The sequence below is a fragment of the Arvicanthis niloticus genome, chromosome 14 (assembly GCF_011762505.2).
Source record: "Arvicanthis niloticus isolate mArvNil1 chromosome 14, mArvNil1.pat.X, whole genome shotgun sequence".
Taxonomy (NCBI): Eukaryota; Metazoa; Chordata; class Mammalia; order Rodentia; family Muridae; genus Arvicanthis; species Arvicanthis niloticus.
Genome location: NC_047671.1, coordinates 66,866,657 through 66,893,652, shown reverse-complemented (window position 1 = coordinate 66,893,652; position 26,996 = coordinate 66,866,657).

Genomic DNA, 26,996 nt, shown 5'->3' with positions numbered 1-26,996 from the left:
AGTAATATTTTAATCAGAGTGTACATGTACAATAATTACAAAAAGCAGCAAATAAAATATAAAATTTCTAAGAGGAAGGAATTACTATAATATAATATTATAATCCAGTGTTATGGAAGGCACAAGGACCTGAGATCCCATATAATTGAAACAAAGAAGTAGGTTTGTACAAATCAGAAAATTTGAATCTGTTGTTTTTCTCCTTCTGTGCTCTTTCTCACCATTTTTATCACATATAAGAAAATATTGTAGTAGAGCCTAAGGACTAATTTTAAAGCAAAGTAAAGGCACTTACTTTCCCAGCATTGTTGATGATTTGTTAACACTTACTTCCCTGCAACAAATGCCTTGTTACTCAACAAATCTGGAAATTTTTTTCAAGACATGTGGACCACAGCAAACCCTGCATACAGTAAAAATATGTGACTTAGTATGTACAAAGGAAAGCACTTATGTCTAACTATATTATTATAGAGTTATAAATCAATCATCTTTTAAAGTTTCTTTCTCAGCAATAGCTACAGGATAATCTTAATAAATACACTTTACAGAAATCATTCTCATGTTGGCTGTTCACAGTTTATGGAACAACAATATCACATAATTGATACTACCTGGGAGATATGTTTCTTTTTGCCTGTAACAAATTCCTATACATATGGCCACATAACATAACAGAACCTTTTAATTCATGTCATCCTGGTTCCTCTAGTTAAACTTTCCAATATGAAACAAATATATTTGTTTACCCACAAAGTTCAGTACATAGATATAGATATAGATATAGATATAGATATAGATATAGATATAGATATAGATATCAGTTAGAAACACATATATTATTTATGGTCACAATTTCTCAAGATAGGTTACCATCCCCAAGAAGTATCAGCTTGTGGCTATGTAAATATGTAGGGTTCTGCTATATACTAATATTCTAAAGTAATCAAATTTACATGTCTAAATAACATTTTATGAAAATGGATATTTTAAAATATTAAGTAGAACATAAAATTAGAGCCTATTTGATAATTATTATACATGACCATATTCTATGGCATATAACAGAGGTCCTATGAGAGTTTTTGTCTTTATTTACAGTTGTAAATTATCAGAAAAATCTGAAGGGAATTGCATATTGCAGGGGATATATAGTTTTTTCTTAGGTATGTCTCACTTTTTTAAAAAGTCTGTGGCAGTTACTTAGTGGTTGCTGCTCTTCTAGAGGATCAGGATTCAGTTTCCAGAACCTACATGACAGAACACAATTGCCTGTGGTTCTAATTCCAGAAGATATGGACATGGTAAAATGAATGCAAATATAGACAAAACACCAGTTCACATAAAAAAATTAATTATTTTTAAAAATTTTGCATCTCATAGCAAAAATCTACTCCTAAAGATAATTTTTGTACAGTACATTATTTCCCTTTTTAATTGAAGAATAATGAAAGAACTAAAATAAAATCCAAAGAGAAACCAAAATAATATTTATAGTTGCTATTATTTAATAACAAATTTAAAATATATTATTTTTAACCTGTTCAAAAAAAATTAGTGAGCCAGAAATGAGGGTCTGTGAATGAATTTTTGTTTAAGTTTCTGAGACTATTTCAGTACTAGTATTCTTAATACTGTAAATGAAAAAAAGCTTAAATTATCCAAATTTTGATAAATATATATCTAATACATAATATATTTGCTCTTATATATTTAATGTGTATATTTATTTATACACCTATATACCAAACATGAAAATAATTTCAATAAAGTGTAGTCATTAAGGTTAGCCTGCATCTATTGATGCAAAAGAAATTAAATGAAAAGATGATTGATTTATAATTAGACATGTTTGAATCGATTTTAGATATTGAATCATATATTTTTACTGTATGTAGGATTTTCTGTGGTTTATATTCCTTGAAAAAACTCCCAACACTTTGAGCAATGAGACATTTGTTGCATATAATAAATATTTATATGTACATATTTTATAAACATTATAGACAATTTTTATATAATTTTCTGATAAAATGATAGTTTTAAGTGAGTTTTCTCTTAATTCATAATGAGGAGTAATACTTTAAATAGATCTATCTTCATAATATTCCAGTGATCAAGTACTCTAGATTGTCTTTCCTGTTGAAGTGTATATTATAGTCATTTCACTTAATGAATAAACATCACCATAATAATACCTTAAGAGTAATGACCTATTATACTTGGATGAGGCAATAGCATTTTGCGATGATCCCTGATATGTTAATGAACTCCATGTAGGATAAAGATTGATATCAGTCATTTCAAAAATGTCTTAAGCATTCCATGAGGGTATCATATTACATTTTAAATAAAATCATTATGTAATACATTGTGTCTTCCTAGAATTTCACATTTCTACATAGAAGGTTGCAACCAATTCTGAAGGATATCCTGAGAAATATGTGCTTTGCCTGGGGCTCTGAACTATGTAATCACACTCTGGGGCTATTCAGAATTGAATTCCAGTGAAATGAACTAAGGGAAAACTTAGAGAGTTTCCACTTCATATCCTGCTTAACTTCAGTTATTTTCCCCAAATGCTGTAGAAAGTGCTTTGAAGAACTTCCAAATATTGTCTCCAAAGAATTAGAAGTTCTTGCAGTTACAGTTTTTTAAAAAGACTCAAATATAAGGTTAAAAGGAAGCAGATAAAAGTACCTACAATGAAACTGACTGAGAGCCAGAAGCAGCCTTAAAAAAATTTATTATTTTATAGACATCATGTATGCATGTATTCAATACATGTTTAGTCATCTAGAGGCTCAGAACTAAACTACTACACTCCTTGAATTCATGTAAAAATACTTGATTACTTCTATGCATCATAAACTTTTTAAAATTAAAATAATATAAAAATCATAATTTTGATAATAAATCTTATAAACAAATCAGCTTCAGATATTAAAAAGAATAAAAGAATTTAGAGACTGTATGAATGAGTTTTTTTTTTAAATGTACATTTCAACTGGGGAGGTAGTTCAGGGGATAAAGTGCTTGTCATTCAAGCATACAGACTTGGGCTGGACTGTACAGAGGCGGTAGCATATGTACACTCTGAACACTCTTCCAGTAAGATTGGAGATGGATATGAGAAATTGTCTGGCGTCTCTCAGACCAGATACTTTGGTATATGCAGCTCATAAATGACAAATAATTACTCTATTAAATAAATGGAAAGAGAAAGCCTATACTGAGGTTATTCTCTAACCTCCACATGCATACTGTAGTATGGCCCACACACACATGCACAGATGCATCAACATGTATACATAATAAACGTGCACACATGCAAAATACTAAGTAAAATTATAATAATAAATATATTATATCAAGCTCTATGTAACTTAATCCTGTTCTGATGTAGATTTATATCATGTGTTTTATATTCATTGTATTCCTTTTCTCCTTTGCTTAATCCAATTGCTCTTCTTTATTCCCTGTTCTACATCCAGTTGCAGCAATTTCATGTATAAATCCCTGTGTGGGTTTATCCTAATTTGACTAGATTGTACTTAGAAGACTGTGCAAAGCAGCACAATCCTAGTTTTATCTTCCCCACGGGTATTGACCAAATTGGAGGTCCTTCAGCTCAACAGTCACAGATATTAATTTGTTCCTCCTTTGCCTCTCAAATCACTGAGCCGTAAGTATTGCAAGCCCTGCTTGTTTTGATAGTGAATCCTTGTTAATATCTTACTGGATTTGTGCTCAGGAGTGTATGCATTATCCGTGCACCACCCTTATTCAAAGACTGAGGTCCCTGAAGAATGACTTGTTCCAGCTAGACACAGAAGCCAAGAAAACATTGATTTCTACAACATGCATCCCAAGACTAATCAAATTGGAGATTATCAGTCAGTGACCTTTTCTATGAATACTCAGTTCTGCAGAGCACAAACTCCTGTTCCCATCACTCTGCTTCCCACAGCAGCATGAATATCAGAAAATTTTCAGTTCTTAATTGGATGTAATTGGATTTTGATCATGCTTTTCTCTGTCTGAAAAAAAAAGTTATGGTTTTGTCTGCTCTACACTTGTTAAAAGAGCAGTTGTTACTCTGTTCTCTGTTGTCTCTTAGTAAGATGGCATGAATAGTCAGGAATACTGTGGGTCATCAGAAGTCCTCCTTACAATTCCCCAAATTATTGAAAGAATGCCAGTTACCTCCCTCAGATGAATGCATTGGTGGAAACTTATTTTACAGAGTTCTGCTTTTATTAAATCAGGCAGAATAAAATCCTGCTGCTAATCTCAGTATTTAAATAAATTTTGTTAAAATGTTTTATATAAATCTAAGATAAAAAGAAAATTCTGGTTCACTTTTCCATATGGGTATATTCTCATTAAAACTTAAAACTGGACATGAGAACATTTCTTTACTAATATTTAAAATATTTATTTAAACCAATTAAAATTCTACAGAAATGATGCTAAATTTAATGTTTTGCCTGTCTGTTTATAAAAAATGTAGTTGTCAAATACATTGGACATTTTGTAAACTAGCATATTTTCCAAGATATTATCTATTAAAATTCTGCTAAGATTCATGTAGCTCATATTTCTATAAATTTTCATAAGCTTTTCTTACAGTTGCATTTAAAATAATCATTTCCATTAAATAGGATAATAGGAAAAAAATAAAATTATAAGTAAAATTGCATAAAAATGAGCATATTCCATTTCAATTATATACTTACAACAAATGTTTATATGCTAAAAGTACTTCATTTTCTCAAATGAGCAATGTGAAGTTAAATTGTATTTCAAGTTACAAGAAAATTGTAACTGTTAGAAAATATTATAGCCCAGAATTGATTGTAGTATTTTTTGTAAAGACCAATAGTAATCTTGAACACTACACCCTACAGAATTGTAACTCTTGTTGCCTTGCTAGAATATGGATGCCATTTCCTTTGGTCTCTCTTCCATTTTTGTCTCTGTATTTTCTTAGAAATGAACAATTCTGGGTTAAAAATTTTTAGATGGGTGGGTGACCTTATCCCTCAACTGTGGGCCATGTCTATCTTCTAGAGGCAGTCTCTTCAGGTTCCATCTCTTCACTGTTGTGTACTTCAGCTAATGTCATCCCCATTTATTCCTTGGAGCATCTTGCATCCCTGGTGTCTTGGACTTTCTAGTGGTTCCTCGGGTTCCCACCACACAACTTCATATTTCTATTCATTTGCCTGGCCCTCTGGGATTCTCTCCTGTCTCCCCTCATACCTGACCCCTCCCCCTTTTGCCTCCCCTCTGCTCTCCCACACAGGTAATCCACTATATAAACAAACTCAAAGAAAGAAATCACATAATCATCTCAATAGATACCGAAAAAGCTTTTGACAATATACAATACTGATTCATGTTAAAACTCTTGGAGATATCAGGCACTCAAAGTATCTACATAAACATAATGAAATCAATATACAGCAAACCAACAGCCAACATCAGATTAAGTGGAAAGAAACTTGAAGCAATCCTACTAAAATCAGGGACAAGACAAGGATGCCCACTCTACCCATATCTATTCAATATAGTACATGAAATTTTAGATAGAGCAATTAGACAGCAAAAAAAGATCAAAGGGATAAAAATTAGAAAGGAGGAAGTCAAGATATCACTATTTGCAGAAGATATAGTATACATAATAGACCCCAAAAGGTTTACCAGAGAACTCCAGTAAACAACTTCAGCAAAGTGACTGTATATAAAATTAACTCAAACAAATCAGTATCCTTTCTCTACACAAAGGATAAATCAGCTGAAAAAGAAATTAGGGAAACAAAAGCCTTTAAAATAGTCACAAATTATATTAAATAATTCTAACCAAGCAAGTAAAAGATCTATATGACAAGAACTTCAAGTCCCCAAAGAAAGAAAGAAGACCTCAGAAGATGAAAAGATCTCCCATGCTCATGGATTGGCAGGATTAACATGGTAAAAATGGCCATTTGCCAAAAGAAATCTACAAATTCAATGCAATTCCCATCAAAATCCCAACTCAATTTCTCACAAAGATAGAAAGTGAAATTCTAAATTTTATATAAAATAACAAAAAACCCAGGAGAACAAAAACAATTATCAACAACAAAAAACCTTCTGGGAGAATTACCATATCTGACCTCAAGCTGTACTACAGATCAATAGTGATTAAAAAGAAAATCACATGGTATTGGTACAGAAACAGATAGGTCGATGAATGGAATAGAATCAAAGACCCAGAAATAAACCTAAACTCTATGAACACTTGATCTTTGACAAAGAAGCCAAAATGATACAGTGAAAAATAGAAAGCATATTCAACAAATACTGATGGTCTAACTGTAATTCTGCATGTAGAATAGAAATTGATTCCTGTTTATATTCTTATAGAGAGCTCAAGTCCAAGTGGATCAAGAACCTTCTTAAATCCAGATACAATGAATCTAATAGAAGAGGAAATTGGAAAGATCCTTGCACACATTGCTGCAGGGAAAAATTTCCTGAGCAAAATATCATTGTGTTAGCTCTAAAATCAACAATTGACAAATGGTACTTCATGATCTTGAAAAGCTTCTGTAAGGCAAAGGACACTGTCAGTAGGACAAAATAGCATCCTACAGATTGGGAAAGGGTCTTTACTAATTCAAAATTTGATAGAGAGCTAAAATCTAATATGTAAGAAAAAATACAAGAATTTAGACTCCAGAAAACCAAATAACACAATTTTAAAAAGAGGGTATAGAGCTACACAGAGAATTCTCAACTAGAAATCTCCAATGGCTGATAAGCAAATAAAGAAATGTTCAACATCCTTAGTCATCAGAGAAATATAAATCAAAATGACCCTGAAGTTCAGAATGGCTAAGATCAAAAACTCAGGCAAAAGCAGATGATGACAAGGATGTGGAGAAAGAACATTTCTCCATCGCTGATGGTTTTGCAAGCTGGTACAACCACTTTGGAAATCAATCAGAAGGTTCCTCAGAAAACTGGAAATAGTTCTACCTAAAGACCCAACTCTACCACTCCTGGGCATCCAAAAGATGTTCCACCATATCTCAAGAAAACCTGCTCCACTCTGTTCATGGCAACCTTATTTACAATAGCCAGAAGCTGGAAATAACCCAAACGTCCCTCAAAGGAAGAATGGATACAGAAAATACAGTACTTTTACACAATGGATTAATATTCGGCTATTAAAAATAAGAACATCATGAATGTTGCAGGTAAATGGATGGAACTAGAAAATATAATCCTGAGTGAGGTAACCTAGACCCAAAAGAACATTCATAGTATGTACTCACTGATAAGTGGATATTAGCCAAAAAACTCAGAATACCCACAATACAACTCACAGACCATATGAAGCGTAACAAAAAGAAGGGCCAAAGTGTGTATGTTTGTGTATATATTTTAGCATCAGCACTGGTACAGAGCTTGAACTAGGAGGGTTGAGAATTAGAGGTTTCCTTCTGGACTAGACAGAGAACACCATCTCAAAGCAGTAACCAATATTTAGAGCTGTTTCAAAAACCCAAGGTTTGTCTATGTTCTAGAAGTACAGGAGAAAATTTTAAATAGCCCCTTCAAAACTGCTGGCAAGCCCTTAGTATGTCTTTGTTTCTTCTCAGGCATTGTCCATGGTTTTAATTGACTGAGAGGATAAGTAGACTTCTTTATGTAAGAACATTTTTGCCCTTTGCAAGGCACCTTTTCCACTAACCTTGTGAGAGACAGTAAACAGTTTGGCTAAGTTAAAAGTTTTCCATTCATTATGATTGTGATTTAATGTTGAGTTCCATACATTGTTAATCTTGTTAATTACTATCAATTATTATAAAATGACTCTATTATTTTCAACTAATTTTCTAATTTGGGACAGATCTTATTCTAACGTGTGGTAGAATGTCATGCTTCCATAAAGGAAGGGCCTAGGAGAGTGGGAGGAGTCTGAGAATGGAAGTACAGAGTGTAATGCTTGATGTAGCTGACATCCTCTGTCATTTCATTGCCTGGACAAACATCACTGATTCATAAGAAATTAGAGAAAATATTGCCAAAGTATATTAGGACTCCTAAGTTTAGGAAGAAATGTGAACAATTTGTATAAAATCAACATTTATAAATGAAGAAAAAGTTAAATGAAACTCATGTCTTATTATGATTCATTGTTGGCAGAGGTTATAATAACTTGTCAATGTCAGTGAAGGTTTACACTTTAGATTTCTTTCTTTTTATTAAATACATTTTATTTATTTTCCCCTGCCTTATAATTCTTTCTTTTATTGGATATTTTCTTTATTTACATTTCAAATGTTTCCCCCTCTTAAGGTCTCCCCTCTGGAGACCCCCATTCCATCTCCACTCCCCCTGTCTCTATGAGGGTGCTCCCTCACTCACCCACCCACCCACCCACCCACCCACCCACTCCGTTCTTTCCACCATGGCATTCCCCTACATTGGAGCATCAAACCCTCTCAGGACCAAGGGCTACTCCTCCCACTGATGTCCAACAATGCCATCCTCTGCCACATACACGGCTGGAGTCATGGGTCCCTCCATGTGTACTTTTTGGTTGGTGAACCGCAGAAGCTCCAGGGGTCTGGCCAGTTGACACTGTTGCTTCCATCACTGGACTGCAATGCCCCTCAGCCCCTTCTCTATCTTCATCCATCTGAAATCCCACACTCAGTCCAATGGTTGGGTGTGAGCATCTACCTCTGTGTCTGTCAGGCTCTGGAAGAGCCTCTCAGGAGACAGCTCTATCAGCCTCCTATAACTATTTGGTTTCCTCTCTCTGTCTCTCTGTGTCTCTGTGTCTCTGTGTCTCTGTGTCTCTGTCTCTCTGTGTCTCTCTGTCTCTCCCTCCCTCTCTCTCTCCTTCCCTCCTCCTCCTCCCCCCTCTTCCTCCTCCTCCTTCTTCCTCTCTCTCTCTCTCTCTCTCTCTGTCTCTCTCTCTCTGTCTCTCTCTCTCTCTCTCTCTCTCTCTCTCTCTCTCTCTCTCTCTCTCATCTTTGTCTTAGTAGCTAATCATAGTAATAAGGGAACAACTCAAGGAACAAAAATGTTCATAACATCTACTGTTTCTATTGCTAAAGATGCAGACTACTGGGCACTGCTCAAGTACAATCATCCAATTTCTATCAGTTTTGAGATAAACAAAAAAGCAGGAAGTACAGAAGAAAAAGAGGAAATGAAAGGAAAATCAAAACAAATCCAGGTCCAGATCCATAAGAACCAGGTGTTCCCTCTTTCATAATCTATTTCAAATTCTGGCTTAAAATTTCTTTGCCACATATCTCCAGCTTAGCAATTTGTATAGTGCTTTGGGGGACTATAAATTGCTCTGATGAACATTACCTCAGAAACAACCCATCACAAAATCAATTTTATGATACACGGGTATTAATTAGTTCCCTCATTTCATCAAATTGCAAGTCTCTGCACCTAGTCAGTGAACTGCACAGGAATACAGATGTGTCCTGGATAAGAGTTTAAAAATGGGTGATGGAGAGGAGCTTAGGATGTGAATAGAAACTGTGTAGATATGAAAGCAGTGTCATAAACCAAAAGTAAACACAGCTGAATATTAAATAACATCATATATACATGAATGATGAGCTCTGACACATCTAAAGCTCATTCTTTCAACAGTAGGAATATACAACACACACAATACCTTGGAACGGCATCCTTAGAGTCACAAAATCATTTAAAAAAGAATTTTGTTAGAAATGCTGGAAAACTGAGAATCCTGGAGATATATATATGTATATATATATATTCATATCAGAAGATAATTGAGAGCTTTATTTCTACTAGATATATTGAGTTTCTTTCAAAGTCATTTTCCTGATAAAGTATTGGAAAGTATTGGAGAAAGAATATCTCTATGAATCAGATATAATAGGCATCTCCATTGAGGGCTAAACAAAACACATATGGAGAAAACAAAATGGCTTAAGAACATAAATACTTGGGATTTAGTTCTAAGCACATAAGTCCTAAAATTTATTCAAAATGTGTGAGATAAAAGAAAAAACAACTGTTGGAAATTAAACTCCCATTTCTGAAATTAATTTATAAACATAAACTTGTAATACCATAAACTATAATTTACCAGAAGTTAGGTGAGGTTCTCCACTTATTGCCATTTCAATACTGATTTTTTTTAAAAATTATTATGTTTTAGTTTTAAATAATTGTGTGTCATATTTAGAAAAATAAAGTAAAATAAAAAATGAAGAAATTCAATAGCATTGACATCTTTAACTCCTTATTTGGAAAAATTGTAGCAACATATTCAAGTTCTCTTCTAAGGAATAAATCATTATGTCAGTGAAAAATGAAAAACAAGTACTATTGTTATCAAACTGGATTAAGAATGTTTGCATTCCCTTAAAAAGAAATCCACTGTAGCAGTTCTAAATATTTCTGTTGCAAGATGCATATTCTGTTGTGTGAAGCAGGCACCAAACTGTCTGATAAAGGAAAAATCTCAAGAGGAGTTGAGAAATAAAGTAGAGAAATTACTGTATAATGAAAATGGCTTTTAAAATAGAAAGGTCATTATAGAAACAGATCCTGGATTGCAAAAGCATGTGTTTCCATTATGCAGAGTACATGGAAACTTTTGATTAAATGTCATTTTCACCATCCCAATTTAGCTATAAGGTTCAGCTCCTAAATAAATAAATAAATTTCTCATCTAGTTGCTAAGTTTTCTGAATGCAATATGCATCATTATATATATTCCATAGTAGTGACAAAATAGGAAAAGCTTACATGACGAAGATATGGGTTTGTCCTAGAAAAGATGCTATTCTTAAGTCACAGTACATTATAAACTCTATAGAAAAATCTATGCAATGGCATTCACAATAATTTACTTTTTGTGATGAATGTCAAAGGACAAGGGAAATACTTCAGTTTTTTAAAAATATATTATTGTTCATCTGTGTAAGCCTAAGACCCACATAGTATTGCATAAAAGTTTATAAATGTATTCTACTTGAATTTGTAAAAATGGAGGATAACACAAAATATTTTTAATTCTTTTATGTGTTGAGATTCTTTTTTTAGCATTATCAGATATTTTATTGGTTTTGTTTCAATTTTTGATGTTTTATTTATTCACATTTTAGATGCCATTCCCCTTCCCCATTACCCCCACCCATTAATCCCCTATCCTTCCTTCTCCTTTCTTGCCTTTACACAGTTTAAATTACATGCAAGTATTAAGGTCAGTTCTAGGTTGAAGAACTGGCAATACAATAAATACAAATAGTCCAGGAACAAGGATCAATAAACCCAGATAACCGAAGAACATGCACGACAATAAAAAAAAGTCCTGTGGTCACTCCTGTGATCACTATTTTTAAGGGCTTATCAGGATGATCAAAATATCTGAGTACACTTCCTTGTCCTAGTCCAAAGTCATTTTCATGCCTGAAGCCTAGTTCTTTGTTCTAGTTTAAGATTTAGATTCCTGCCTGAAGTTTCTTCTTTGTTCTAGCCTAGGATTTAGATTTCTGCCTGATATTACTTCTTTGCTCCAGCCCAATGTCAGATTCCTGCCTGCAGTCCATTTCCTTGTCCTTGGCCTATGTCAGATTCCTTCTAAGCAGCCCATTTCCTTGTCCTTGGCCAATTACAGATCCTGCCAGGCAGCCACAAAAGCTCTCCACATCTCCCCCTTTTTATTGCATAAACCACACTGAGCCTGTCTTAGGTTGTTCTGACAAGAAAGCTTTCCTTACCTGTGGTGAAATACAAATTATCAAAACCAATGCACTTTTGTCTTAGGTTAGTAAGGTTCTGTGCAGAATCTTACTCGTCCTTGGCTTGCCAGCCTGTTAAATGAATAACTCTGTCTGGAGGTCCATTATCAGTTTCAAGTCATAAACTTTGGCTGCCAGCCTGTTGATGTAGTTAGAGACAAGCTTTAACATGATGGGCAGGAATAAAAGTATTCAAAGGACAAGAAGGGCTAGCTTGATCAAGCTACATATGCCATTCCTGAGATTTGACTAAAACAGAAATATTGACCTCAGGCCAGGGATAATTTTACCAGCATTATTTGCAGCATCAAAGCTCAACAGAACAGCATTTTTAAAATTCAAAATCTCACTATGCAAAGTTAACACACCCAGAGATGTGTTAGGATTATGCCCAAATACCATACAGATGTCTTTAAACTTTTTAATTATAATGACAATTATTGTAAAATTTAGAAGTAACACTACTCCAATGATATTTGTCATGACACATGGGATGGCTCCTAACTCTTGAACCCTGAACCTCCTTCAGATAATTTGAATAGGCTATAGCATCATCTGTTGTTCCAGATACCTATATACATCCTTTTGTATACTCAATACATTAGTAACATTTTTTTATTAGATGGTTAACAAAAACAGCTCTCTTGATTCCTTGTGTCAATGCTATTGCAGAAGCAGTGGTGCTAGCAATTAATGAAATTAAACCCGTTATATCAACAAATCCAGCCTGCTACCCTCTTGCTTCTATTTAAAGCCTAACTCACTTCTTCTAGCACTTTCAAGGTTTTTTCAGAGAAACAAGGTTTTTTAATACTCAGGGCAGTAAGACAAAAGCTGGTTAATAGCCCTCCATAACAGTCATGCCACGTTTCAACACACTAACACAATTGAAAATTATACAGACAAAGCAACTTACAAAAAATACTGTAGAGAAGACAAAACCAATTTTGGCTTGACAATTAAAAGAGCCTTAAGACATGCACTAACCCTTGTTTGAAATGAAGATCCTGTCCAAACTTTATCTCTTGCTATCATAAAATCATAGTGAACTACAGCTAACTTACGAATATGTCTCTAAAAATGTCCAGAACCAGCCTTCCAAGTGTAGACTGTTATTTCCAATATTGGATTTATTTCTAGACCACTACATGATTGAGTCCTTTTTTTTTTTTTTGACATCCAAGTAATCATTCTTTTTTTATTGGATATTATATTTACATTTCAGATTTTATTCCTTACCCCATTCCTCCCACCACCCAGGAAGCCCCCTATCCCATCCCGCCTTTTCCTGCTTCTATAGGGATGTACCCCCCCACCTACACCCCCACTTCTACTTCTCCATCCTTGAATCCCCCCCCCACTTGGTGTTCAGCCTTCATGGCAAAAAGGATCTCCTCTCCCACCTATGCTTGACAAGACCTCCTCCCCTATATATACAGATGGAGTCATGGGTCTCTCCCTATGTGCTCCCAGGCTGGTGGGTTAGACCCTGGGGAGCTCTGGTTGGTTGGTATTGTTGCTCTCCTCATGGGGCCACAAACACTTTCAGCTCCTCCAGTCTTCTTTCTAACTCCTCCATTGAAAACCCCTTGATCAGATCAATGGTTAGCTATGAGCACATGATTGAGTCCTAATAGCTGGTCACCTTTAAAAATATACAAGAGACACTATAATTTCTCTTTTTGATTCTCTGTCACATGAGTTCTAAAAACTTGAGGCAAGGCAGCTTGTCTCATCTGGAATATAGTCAAGCAAAGTTGGATCAGGAACACATGTATAATATAGCTTCCCAGTCACCCTTGTCAGGGCATTCAGCAAGCTCACAGGTCAGCATCATTCTTTGTCTCAGCAACAGCGGGTCTCACCAATCTTTTTAAAGTTCCATGGGCCTCTCTCTTCCACAATACCTTGTTCTTGAGGATTTTTACAAAATTTCTGTAACAAACTGTTGACAAAAAGTCTAGACTGCTCAACTACAATTGCCAGTGTTTTTATTGGATATTTTATTTATTTACCTTTAAATGTTATTCCCTCTTCCATTCTCCCCCAAAATTTCTTATCCCAACTCCCCTCCTCCCATTTCTATGAGGGTATGTCCCAACCCTTCCACCTATTCCCACCTCCGTGCTCTCAAATTTCCTAACACTAGGGCATCCAAACTTTCAGGAACCAAGGCCCTCATCTTCCACTGATGCCTGATAAGGCCATCCTCAACTACCTATACAGTTGGAGCCATGAGTCCTTCCCTTTGTGTTCCCAGGCTGGAAGTTTAGACCCTGGGAGCTCTGGTTAAGTATTTTGATACACCTTCTAAGAAGGACCAAAGCACCCATACTTTGGTCTTTCTTCTTCTTGAGCTTCATGTGGTCTATTAGTTTTATCTTAGGTATTCTAAGTTTTTGGACTAAAATCCACCTATCAGTGAGTACATACCATGTGTGTTCTTTTGTGATTAGGCTACCTCACTCAGGATGATATTTTCCAGTTCCATCTATTTGCCTAAGAATTTCATGAACTCATTGTTTTTAATAGCTGAGTAGTACTCCATTGTGTAAATGTACCATATTTTCTGTATCCATTCCTCTGTTGAAGGATATCTTGGTTCTCTCTAGCTTCTTTCTGGCTATTATAAATTAGGCTGCTATGAACATGGTAGAACATGTGTCCCTGTTGTATGTTGGAGCATCTTTTGGGTATATGCCCAGGAGTAGTATAGCTGAGTCCTCAGGTAATGCTATGTTCAGTTTTCTGAGGAACTGCCAGACTGCTTTCCATTGTGGTTGTACCAGCTTACAATCCCACCAACAATGGAAGAGTTTTCCTCTTTCTCCATATCTTCCCCAGCATCTGCTGTCACCAGAGATTTTGATTTTAGCCAATCTGAATGGTATGAGATGGAATCTCAGGGTTGTTTTGATTTGCATTTCCCTGATGATTAAGGATGTTGAACACTTCTTTAGGTTCTTCTCAGCCATTCACATTTCCTCAGTTGAGAATTCTTTGTTTAGCTTTGTACCTCGTGTTTAAATAGGGTTATTTGATTGTCTAGAGTCTAATTTCTTTAGTTCTTTGTATACCCTGGATATTAACTCTCTATCAGATGTAGTGTTGCGTGCACCTCCTGTGTCCCCACTCACCTGTGGGGGAGAAACACGTGAGGCAGAATTCGGGTATCACCACAGACGAGGCTTTACTCTGTATCAGCAAACGTGGAAAGACGCGGAAGGGGTGAAGACAGGAAGAGGCACCGCTTAAATACACCCTAGAGTGACGTATTCACTTCTGATTGGCTGTTTGCTCACCACCCAATATTACGCCTCGGGATTGGCCAGTGACTTTGGCTGGCTTTCTGCCTTTGCAGCTGCGCAGTTACTTGTTTACTACTGGGAAGACACGATGCCAGCGCCATCTTGGAAAGGCGGACGTATAACCACTGACCACGGCTTCCTACAATGTAGGATTGGTAAAGATCTTTTCCCAATCTGTTGGTTGTGGCTTTGACCTATTGACAATGTCCTTTGCTTTACAGAAGCTTTGCATTTTTATGAGGTTCCATTTGCCAATTCTTTATCTTAGAGCATAGGCCATTGGTATTCTGTTCAGAAACTTTTCCCCTATGCCCATGTGTTTGAGGCTTTTCCCCATTTTCTCTTCTATTAGTTTCAGTGTATCTGGTTTTATGTAAATGTCCTCGATCCACTTAGACTTGAGCTTTCTACAAGGAGATAAGTATAGATCAATTTGCATTCTTCTACATGCTGAACTCCAGTTGAACCAGCACCATTTGTTAAAAATGCTTTTTTCCACTGGATGGTTTTAGCTCTTTTGTCAAAAATCAAGTGACCATAGATATAGGGGTTCATTTCTGGGACTTCTATCCTATTCCATTGATCCTCCTGCCTGTCTCTGAACCAATACCATGCAGTTTTTATCACTATTGCTTTGTAGTACAGTTTGAAGTCAGGGATGGTGATTCCCCCAGAAGTTCTTTTATTGTTGAGAATAGTTTTTGCTATCCTGGGTTTTTTGTCCTTCCAATTGAATTTGAGTATTGCTCTTTCTAACTCTATGAAGAATTGAGTGGGAATTTTGATGGGGATTGCATTAAATCTATAGATTGTTCTTGGCAAGATAGCCATTTTTGCTATATTAATCCTTCCAATTCATGAGCATGGGAGATATTTCCATCTTGTGAGATCTGCTTTGATTTCTTTCTTCAGGGACTTGAAGTTCTTGTTATACAGATCTCTTACTTGTTTGGTTAGATTCACATCAAGGTATTTTATATTATTTGTGACTATTGTGAAGGGTTTCAATTCCCTAATTTATTTCTCAGCCTGTAAATCTTGAGTAGAGGAAGGCTACTGATTTGTTTGAATTAATTTTATATCCAGCCACTTTGCTATAGTTATTTACCAGGTTTAGAAGTTCTCTGGTGAAAGTTTTGGGGTCACTTAAGTATACTACCATATCATTTGCAAATAGTGAAATTTTCACTTCTTCCTTTCCAATTTATATCCGTTTGACATCCTTTTGTTGTCTAATTGCTCTGGCTAGGACTTCCAGTACTATATTGAATAGGTAGGAAGAGGGTGGGCAGCCTTATATAGTCCCTGATCTTAGTGGAATTGCTTCAAGTTTCTCTTCATTTAGTTTGATGTTGACTACCAGTTTGCAGTATATTGCTTTTACTATGTTTAGGTATGGGCCTTGGATTCCTGATCTTTCCAAAACTTTTATCATGAAGGGGTGTTGAATTTTTTTCAGATGATTTCCCGGCATCTAGTTATATGATCATGTGATTTTTATATTTGTGTTGAGATTATAATTGCATAATTTTATCCTTTTCTTTGGTCCCTCTATATTATCCCTTATACCCCTCCTGTTCTCTTTCAAATTCGTGAACTCATTATTCATTGATAGTTGTTTTGTACACACATACACAAACACATACACATATAACATAACACATTTGTAAATATATAAATATAATCTGCTTATTCTTAGAATGTTGCATGTATATATGTTTTTGGGCTGGCCATTTGGTATTGGACAACAAATTGTTATGCTTTTTCCTAAGGAAGACTATTTTGTTTGTTCTCAGCATTCCTTAATTGCCTATAGTTCTTTGTATAGAATTGAAATCTTGTGGACTTTCTCCTGCACACTTAAACATGGTTATTTTTGTCCTTGTTCTGCTCATGCTAGGCAGTCATGTTCTTAAAACACTGTAGTTGTGCCTTCTTTTGATCAATAGCCCTACCTAACTGTGATGCCTATGGACCCTGAAAATTGAGTAGAGAATCTCTAGGAAGCCACTTTTATAGCAATATTTTTGATGACTTTTGGTTAGAAGGATCTTAATTTGGAATAGTAGGTTTCCAGAAAGATTACAAAAATTGATTAGAGGAAGGGAGGAAGAGAAAAAGAGCACATGCTGAAAAATTAATAAATTTTAAAAGCTTTAAATTTGGCAATATAAAATCTCTGTGAATGTTCATGCTACAAATAAAATTTTACAATTTAGCTTTCAGATACCAACTTATATGACTCAATTTTACTATGAAACAACTTTTATTTCCTTCATTAATATCTGTTTCACTGACTATAGTATGTGTAGCTTAAAAATGGCTTAATATATGAACAACGCTTCTATTAATGTCAAGTACAATTTATAGTGTTGTTTTTTACATTTAAAATTGCATGGTTTCATGGATTGAAAAAACAGTTACTCAAATTTAAAGGTGATTAACAATTAAAAATAAATAAGCATGGGTTTCCTCTTTATTTAGTATAATAAGAAACAAAATCTGTTTTGCTAGTATGAATAGCAAAATTCTCCCTTTAGCTTTCTCCACAGCATCATTCAACTGTTTTCTATTTACCTACAAAGCTGAATAATTTTTAGTCATTTGAGCTGTCTCTATTATAGGAATGAGTTGAAATCAGAGACCATGGCACCAATATTTATGAAAGACCTGTGTGTCCATCAAGTGTGATTTCCACTTGATTACTTTTGTAGTCCTTTATTAAAATGCTTAGATATATATTTACTCTCTTTCAAAAACAGACCATTGGACCATCACTAATATTTCCTGGTGAAAGTCTTCACTCAGATTTGTAAAACAACCACTAATTCATTGCACCATCTTTCTCCAGGGAACTACAAATAAGTGAAATATCAAACTATGCTCTTGTCCATTTTTCCAGCCTTAAATATTCCTATGTCCAACCTTGCCACTCATTATTTTGATTTTATTGTATTGGAAGTATCAAGATATGCATACTAGGTACCAGAAGATATCTAACTAATCTTACCCAATGAAAGCACATCTGGTACAGCACAGTTGAGGTTACAATAACCTACTATATATTATCCTTCATGTTTCCTTAATTTTTGTTAAAATCAAGTATGAAAATTAAATGGAGATATGGTACATCATCTTCCAAGCTGACATTACATCGTTTAAGTTTTTTTATTCATGGCATTAATCTCTTTACCCCACGCCCCAAATGTTACTGCTTTTGGTTTAAATATTTGTCTATGTAAAGAATCCACACGGCTCCTTTCTGGCCTATCTCACTTTTAGGTACAAATAGGCTCACTCTTAATATCATGAAATAAGAGTGATGGTGTGATTAGGTACTAAAGATGCCTATTACAAATATGCATGTTAAAACTGAAAATACAAATACACAATTAATGGGCTTACCCACTTATACTAGTGTAGGATTCAGTTGTACAAAACAGGAGTTTAGTCGTTTATCTCTAAAACTCCTATTATGACCAATGAACCACAAAGAGAGTATGGCTCTCTTGAACGAGAATCAGTACAAAACAGTATCCCCAATAATCTGACTACATCATTTTCCTCAATATCACATTTTTACAGGTTAAGGAATTAAATAAACAAAGAAATAAACTGTATTTATATGTGTGTGTTGGTGTATGTGTGTGTGAGTCTGTGTGTGTGTGTCTACTTGCATACCCTAGGGAGTAGAGAGGGCTGGCCGGAGTGGGACATCCTCTTGGCAACAGTGGGGAGGAGGAATAGGCTGAGAAACAGTGGGAGGCCAGACCAGGAGTCAGGTAACTATTGGACTATAAAAAAATAATAATTAAAAAAAAACTTTTGAAGTGAAGCAATGTCCATTCTAATAGTGACCTAAACACACTTTTATTAAAGATTATCTTTTCTATGTGGGTTAAATCCTAAGAATTTGTTGACAGATTGTTATTCTCTTTTATAACACAGAGTATAGTTTTGTTCACTTGAGTTAGAACTTTTCTCTTTAAACAGATGTACTAAAGATCTTCTTGTCACTCCAGTCATATACCTAACTTTAATAAGGAAGGGATGAATGCAAAGCAGTTCAGAGGGAATCATGCATGACTGCAGCATCACTATTAGTACCAGGGAGAGCTGGCAGAATTACAGGCTCACACAAAAGAAAGCACAACCAGGCTATGAGCCTCAATGGCCTACTCTTCATTAGACCTATGGCTGTCAGCTAGATGTCACGGCAAGAAGGTCCCTCCACCTCCCAAGATAGAATGAACATCTGGAAACCAAGTGTTCAAAAACACAAAGGAATGGGAAATTTAAATTTAAACACAACAATTTCAATAAAAAATAATATGCATCCTTAAATATCTTACCTATTTTATATTTATAAATGCTATATTCAGTGAGTCAACACCTTAGGTCTCTGAAAGCCAGACTATTCTGATTCAGTATAGAGAAAGACAGAGAGAGAAACAGAGAAAATGCTTGAAATGTGGATGCTTCTGAAAAAAAGAACAGGGTATATTATGTATTTTATGGAGATCTAGGGAGAAACACTGTTCCCATTGATACCTCATCAGGATGAGGAAACAAAGTTGGAAACAAAGGAAAGTCATGCCTTCATGGTGCAGTATGGTAGATGTATGACCCTGCTTCTTAGGGATCATAATCTAAAGAATAAGTTTCAATAAACACCTTTTTATGTTAGCATCTGGGCTTCATTTCCAGTCTTCTCATTCTTTAAATAACCCATCAATGCATACAGTTGAATATACATATGAACACACTAACTCACTAGCACTTCCTACTTGAAATTCTCAGAAAAAAAAGTGTGAGAGGTGCTTGCCATTTTGCCAACCTCCTTGAATGAAGTGATTAAAATTCCTTTTGAATCATTTCAACTCTTGAATATGATAAATTTGATATTTAAAGTAATCTATTATTCTCAGCATTTTAAATCATTTCATGAAAGAAATTAGTGCAAATACCTCTCCCTACTGTGGCTTAAAATATAATTATGTAATTTGTTATGTATTTCCATCAATTTTACAGTAGTAAAATTTAATACAGTTTTAAAATAAACACAATAATTCAAATAAATAAATGAGTACACAGGTGTATGAAATATTTTAGTTAACTTTTCCTAGCTTTTACCATATTCAATTATCTTAATGAAATAGCATTTTTTGTGTGTAAGCAAATACTATTACCCAAATAAATAACCAATCTTTGAGTCATCTGCTGTTTAATTGAAACTCTTAATCGAACAGAGACCTTTAATGAAGTCCAAGTTTTGCCTCAAACTTAATTCATTCTCCATCTTCTCCAGCAGGCCATTATTAATGCTCAGCTTTGAAGAGAATGTTTTCTTTTAAAAGAATGTTCTGATAATTCTACATAACCCAACAATGACAATTACTTAATCTTTAGGGATAGAAGGAAAAAATGATTGGCTTTTTTGTGAGAAAGTATAATTTTCTAAGTTGAGTGCTAAAGGGTATTTTTAACAACCCTATTTCCCAGAAAAATTTACTTCATAATCTGTGTCCATTTGATACTTGTATTATTATTATTTTTATGTGTATGTGTGTGGTTCTGCATGACTTTATGTGTGTTATATATCTTTAGAAGCATATGGAGGTTATCAGAGGGTATTAGATACCTGGGAGCTGGAGTTATAAGAGACTATGAGCTGCCATGTGGGCATAGAAGCCGAATGTAAGTCCTTTACAATAAAAGAATGTTCAATTGCTGAACTGAAAAGTTAACCATATGCAACGCTTCTATACATCTCCAACAAACTAATGAAAAATACCTTCTCTTTCACCATTTGAATTCCACTTCTTGACATTGATATAAAATACTATTAACTTTACTATGTCTGCATATTTTGAGATATTTAATGATTTATCAGTTGCTATACAGCTATCTGATATTTTTGCTTGTTTATTTTGTTTTGAGACAAAGACTTACTCTACAATACTAGTTGCTGAAGATCTTAATATGTCTAGTTCCAGTTGACCACAAATATACCCCTCTAACTGTGAAATTGCAGGTCTTCACCATAAAGCCCTATAAATTATCTAATATTTCTACAGTATCATTTTAAAACAAAGTTTAAAAGATGTGGCATGCCTTCAAATACAAGTATTCTGTTTATCTATTTGGAGTAAATGTGGAAGTTGTCAATTCATATTCAAGCCCTGCCTTTGAGCACCATTAAACACACTATTAATCTATTGATGTTTGTTGATGAACTATATAAAACTCAGAATCATCTTCAAGTAGTTCTTCTATACTAGTTTGTTACTTATTATAGTGATAATTGCCTTATTGATCCAATACCTGTGTTTCAATGGTTGAAACAAGGATCACTTTATATTTGAACCAGCTTTACCTACATGATCATTCTTTATCATTTTATTGCCTCTTATGACCATGTTTCATCCTTAATTACATTCTATAGTGTCTATTGAAAGGAAACATAGCCATATACACAAAAAAACACACAGATTTCATTCAATAAAAATACATTTTTTGTCCATCTTTAGCAAAGATTGTGTTAGAAACTAAACAGTTTGCTTAGCAAAGCTCCACACTGATATTCTCTTAAGAAAACTTCTCTTGATTAAGGCATGTCAATTTTTCTGCCCCATCAAGGCTGATGGTGATAAAGGGGACAAACTATATCTAGAATAAGAAATATAAAATAATTGGCTCTAGTCCAACCCAAATGGCTTCATGCCATCAAACTCTTCCCATTTGGAACAAATTAAAATCTAATTTAGAGGGTGCTTAAATTAAAAAAGCACACTTAATTCCTTCAATTTGCAGAACGATTCCATTCCATTAGGCAACTAATTTCTACCTGTCAGATTTGAAATGAAAGTGGTCTCTCTCCTGAGGAAACGTTTCACTTGTTGTAATTAGGTATGGAGAGACTGCAGTGATGTCTATGCTTTGATAGCTGCTTGTGTGAAACTCTCCAAGCCTCTGAGCCCTTGGGTAAACTCAATTGAAGTGTCAGCTTCAACGCTTGCCTGACAGCAAAAGCTAAAATGAGGTTACATATTTCATAATTAAATAACACAACTACATTAACGTTTATTGGCAAATCATGAAAGGTTACCTTACATAAAGTCCAGGAGCATCAACTCCTTTGTTGATCTACTATTCTAATAAGCTCCTGGAGAACTGTGGAGAGGTCTTGATTGCAATAAAATGAATGCTAGCAGAGGATATATGTTCAACAGGATAAATTGAATGGCTTAAATGAGTAAGAGGGATGAACGGCAAGAGGAGCATCCTCTTGCACTTTTTAATTATATTCGTGACTTACATCAAGTTGGCATGTTGTCACTCACAAGCCCTATGCTTTAGAACAGAGTCCCACATTCTGTCACTTCCTAGTTGTGACACCTTTGCTAAGTCTTTTGATCTTAGTTTCATTATTGTATCAATAAAGTCATTTTCCCTTCTCAAATATACCCTGAAGCTAACATTTATAAATGTGTTAACAGAGCATGTCTTTAACAAATATGATTATCCTTTTCATTGATGAATATAAAACTTATTGCTGCATTTCAGTTGCATATACTGTATATTTTTATTCAAATTGCATAAACAAAGAAAAACTTTCTCATCCTAACAAAATCGTTATTATAAAATGTTTCCTTGTCATTCTTTAGTGATTCTGATATAACTGCATGCATATTTTTGGAGCTAAATAAAAAGATAAAGTGGCCCTCTATGAAAAAGTTTTAAGTAGTCACATTTTTATTTCTACAAAATATCATATGAAAATAAAATTGAGTTGGATGATTGTGGGGTGGTGGGCTGTGAGAAGCAGCTGGTTGTTTGGTTGAGCATAAGCCTGGAATCCCAGACCCTTATTGGACAGCAGGAGTTGGCTCTGCTACCAGGCCCTGGTTCTTCTCCTAGGGTTTGTAGGGCTCTATCCCTGCCATTTTTAAACAGCTTGGCAAGTGCATCTACTGTATTTAAAATTCAGAGCTCAACACTTATTAGGGTATGGAGCCATTCTAGCAACCCCTGAGGTTTGTAAAGGGCTCCTACAAGCATAGGGGAGGAGTTAAAAATAAGAAGATGTACAGGTATGGTTGGGTTATACCTAGCAAAAGCCATATCTTTTAGGGATGAATTGACAGAACTTAGGGATTGGACTGCTTCTGGGGACAATGTTCTTGGTGAGGAGGGACTTTTATCTCCTTTCAGGAGGTTAAAGAGGGGTTGAAGGGTGCTTACGGGAAGGTGGAGGCAGGGTCGAAGCCAACTGAGGTTGCCCAAAAAGCTCTGGAGGGAGGCAAGAGTTAATTTTTGAGGGAAGGAAAGGGTGGGTTTGAGGGGGCATATTGAAGTAAGGGAGATCTCTGTCCCTACAAATGCAATGGGGAGGATAAGTTGGATTTTGTGAGGGGCTATTTTGAATCTTAGGGCAGATAGGGAAGGTATTAGCTGGTCCTTAAGTTGGGAGGGGGTGGTAGAAGCATCTCCCCATACCAAGATATCATCCATGCAATGATAGATGTTGAGTCCTTTGTCTAAATAGGGTTTTAATACAGTGGCTACAGCCTCCTGACAAATGGTAGGACTGTTAGCCATTCCCTGGGGAAGAACGGTCTATTCATATCATGAGGCTGGTCCAGAGTTGTTAATGGGGGGCAGTGAGAATGCAAAGCATTCACCGTCCCGGGGATGGAGAGGAATGGGGAAAAAAGCAGTCTTTTATGTCTATTGTTAATAGGGAACATTGGCAGGAATGGCTGAGACTTGGGGTAACCCTCTTTGCGGGGAGCCCCAGATTCACATGGTTTTGTTAATTGCCCTCCCCCCTGAGCTCTTTTTTATAGCAAACACAAGGGTGTTCCATAAACTGCAGGAGGGGCGGATGTATTGTAGAGACACCTGCTACTATACCAGTTCTCTGAGGGCTCTAAGTTTCTTCCTTGATAGAGGCCATTGTGGGACCCAAACGATTGGCTTCATCAGAGAGCCAATCAAGGCAGGGAGTACTAAATCAAACAGTGGCCCCTAGAATTGAGGGTTATTTGGAAGAGGGTTATTTGGGTCTCCTTGGGTACTATTTTCTTCATAAGTAATATTCTCTATCTTAATGTGGTCTCTTTCTGGATGGGTGGTAAGAACCACATCTAAGGCTTGTAAGATATCTCTCCCTAAAAGGTGGATGGCTACTTGAGCCACCAGGGGGCAAATGAGGCCTGTAGCCCCATCTGGGACTTCCCACCTATAGATCTGTTTGGTGATAAATGTGTGAGAGGTACCCCCTATGCCTAGGAGCTGGGGCCCAGGGGTCAGCTGCCAGTCTTGTGGGACCTCTTGCTGTCTTATAATTGTCCTATTTGCCACAGGATCAATAAGACACTTGAATGTTTTTTCATCTATTTTAATGCTTAACTTTGGGTGGGAGCCTTTGGAGATGCTGGACACCCATAAGGCTTCTACAGGAGTAGTTGTTCCTCTTACTGTAGGGCCTGAGGGTTGCCCCATTTGAAGTTTAAAGGCTCTAGTGGTTTACCATCTTTATCATATCAAGCAGTACAGTGCCTCCTCCAGTGGAAACCTTTTCTGCAGCAGGGACAGAGCGCCTTGGGGGGATTAGAATCTGTTATAGAAGGGGAGTTTAGTAGGCTTTTCCCCTCCTCCTCCATCATTTGCGACTGGTTAGAGCTACTTACCTCAGCTGGCTTGCCTGAAGCAAACCCTGTTTGCTCCCTTCACCCTTGTGTTCCTCACAGTTTCTTCCTCTGGGCTAAAAACACCAGGCCCAGCCTGGTTGCCACTGGCCAGCTTCTCCCAAGAGTTGCCTGCTCCAACCCAGCTCCCATGTGTCTCCTATGACTCAGTCTTTTACACAGAATATCACTGCTTCTGACTCTCCTAACAAGCCCCTATCTTTCTTGTTTAAGCTTTTTTCACAGTTGGCCTTTCTTCTCCTTCTCTACATTTAGGATTTATTGCCTAAGTATTCCGCGCCCCTTCCGAGTCCCCTTCGCCAGCGAAAGAGACACGTGAGGCAGTGTTCAGGTAGTTACAACAATGAGGCTTTATTCTTGTATCAGCAGAAGCAGAAGACCCCACGGCTATATGTACCCTAGAGTGGTGTGTTCACTTCTGATTGGCTGTTCACTCATCACCCCATATTACACCCTGGGATGAGCAGTGGCTTGGCGCGATTTTGCCTTTTGCACCTGCGCAGTTAGTTGTTTACTTGTGGGAGCACAGGATGTCCACGCCATCTTGTAATGGCTAATGTTGTCATGCTCACCGCGGCTCCTAACATTTCCCCCTTTCAATTTTATTAAGATGGAACAACCTTTTGCCTATCAAGCGCGGCACCAACTCAGTGAGGGAAAGCAGAGGCCTGATCCCCTGTGTAAAATGAGATATTGTAATGGGTTTCTTCCCATATCACCGTGCAATGAGTAATACTTCCCATACCCATCTCAATGCCTTTTTGTCGGGGAAAGAGGGCCTCCACTCTGGAGTGCCCGGTGGTCGTCTATGCGCGGAGAGGAGGTTTTGGCATCAAACCTTTGTGCAATTAGGCATACTTTTGGGAAATCTATCCACACTCGTGGAACATTCCCTGTCAAGTACCCACTAGCAAACACCTCTAAATATTCAGGTACCATAGTTATTCAGGCAAGGGCTGGCTAGACTTAGACCTCTCATCGACCCAGTGCAATGGACTGAACCCTTTGGGTGCATCGACTGAGGGTCTCAGTCATCAGATACTTTCTTAGCCTAAATAGCCAAATTTCAGGGGAAGATCCTTGTTCAAGGCTACGAGTGCTTGGGCAATAGTGACCTTGTCACGTTTTTGTTGGGCTCTGAGCTTGCAGACCAACCATAACATGAACACTAATCCACAACATAGGGCTGCACCAAAAAGGCCTATCCCCACCCTTTAAGAAAGAAAGAAAAGGCAGAGGTAAGCCAAGAAGTAAAATAGCCAGTGGTAACAGGGTCTACTCGTGTTCCATTAAGGCTCAAAATCCGGATCTGCAATCACTGCTGTATCTGGTCTAGCTCCCTAGTCCAATTCCCTTGTAAATAAGCAGAAAGGTTATGGCCTTGAATAAATTTATCATTCATAAATCTCAGAGGTGTAATACATAGATGTGGGGTTGCTGACACGCAGCTCATTTGAACCACATCTGTGAGTTGTTCTACATGGGCTTGGAGCAAATCAACTCTCTGATTGACCAACAGATTGTCTGATGCCAAGTGTGCATCCACTTTCTGCAGAGTTGTCAAAGCCTCAGAAGTCTTTTCTGAAATTTGATTAACAACAGTAGCTGCTGTAACTTGATTAGCCAAGGCTATGTCGGCTGTCACAGCTGCAGCTGTAGAAATGGTAATAGCAGTGATAATGGCTACAGTAATGTCAAAGTCTCTTTTATGTCTTATTAATGATGTGATAGGGAAAGTTTCAGGATCGGCTTCTACTGGAATGGGCACAAAGGTAGGCACGTGTACAAACAAGGCTAGGTCTAATGATCCATTCCAGCATTGTGCTAAAAAGCATGTAACATTCTTACAATCCAAGATATCAGAATTATTTTGAAAGTTGGATAACATAAAGAAAAATGGGGGGTCCACACACACCGACACCGGTTGTGCAGATGCATTCCTAAACACCTTATTAATTTTAATGTTATCCAAATGGCTAGAGATATTAGATCGTGTAGCTGAAACATTTTGTACTTCATGAAATATACCATTCAACAAGGCAAAGGCAGATACACTGGCACTAGCTCCAGCCTCATTACTCAACACCCAATAATAAAAGGGCCAAATATTTTCTATGTCAGTGCTCTTACCTGTATTATTCATTATAGCCAAATCGAGAGGAGGGGATAAATTA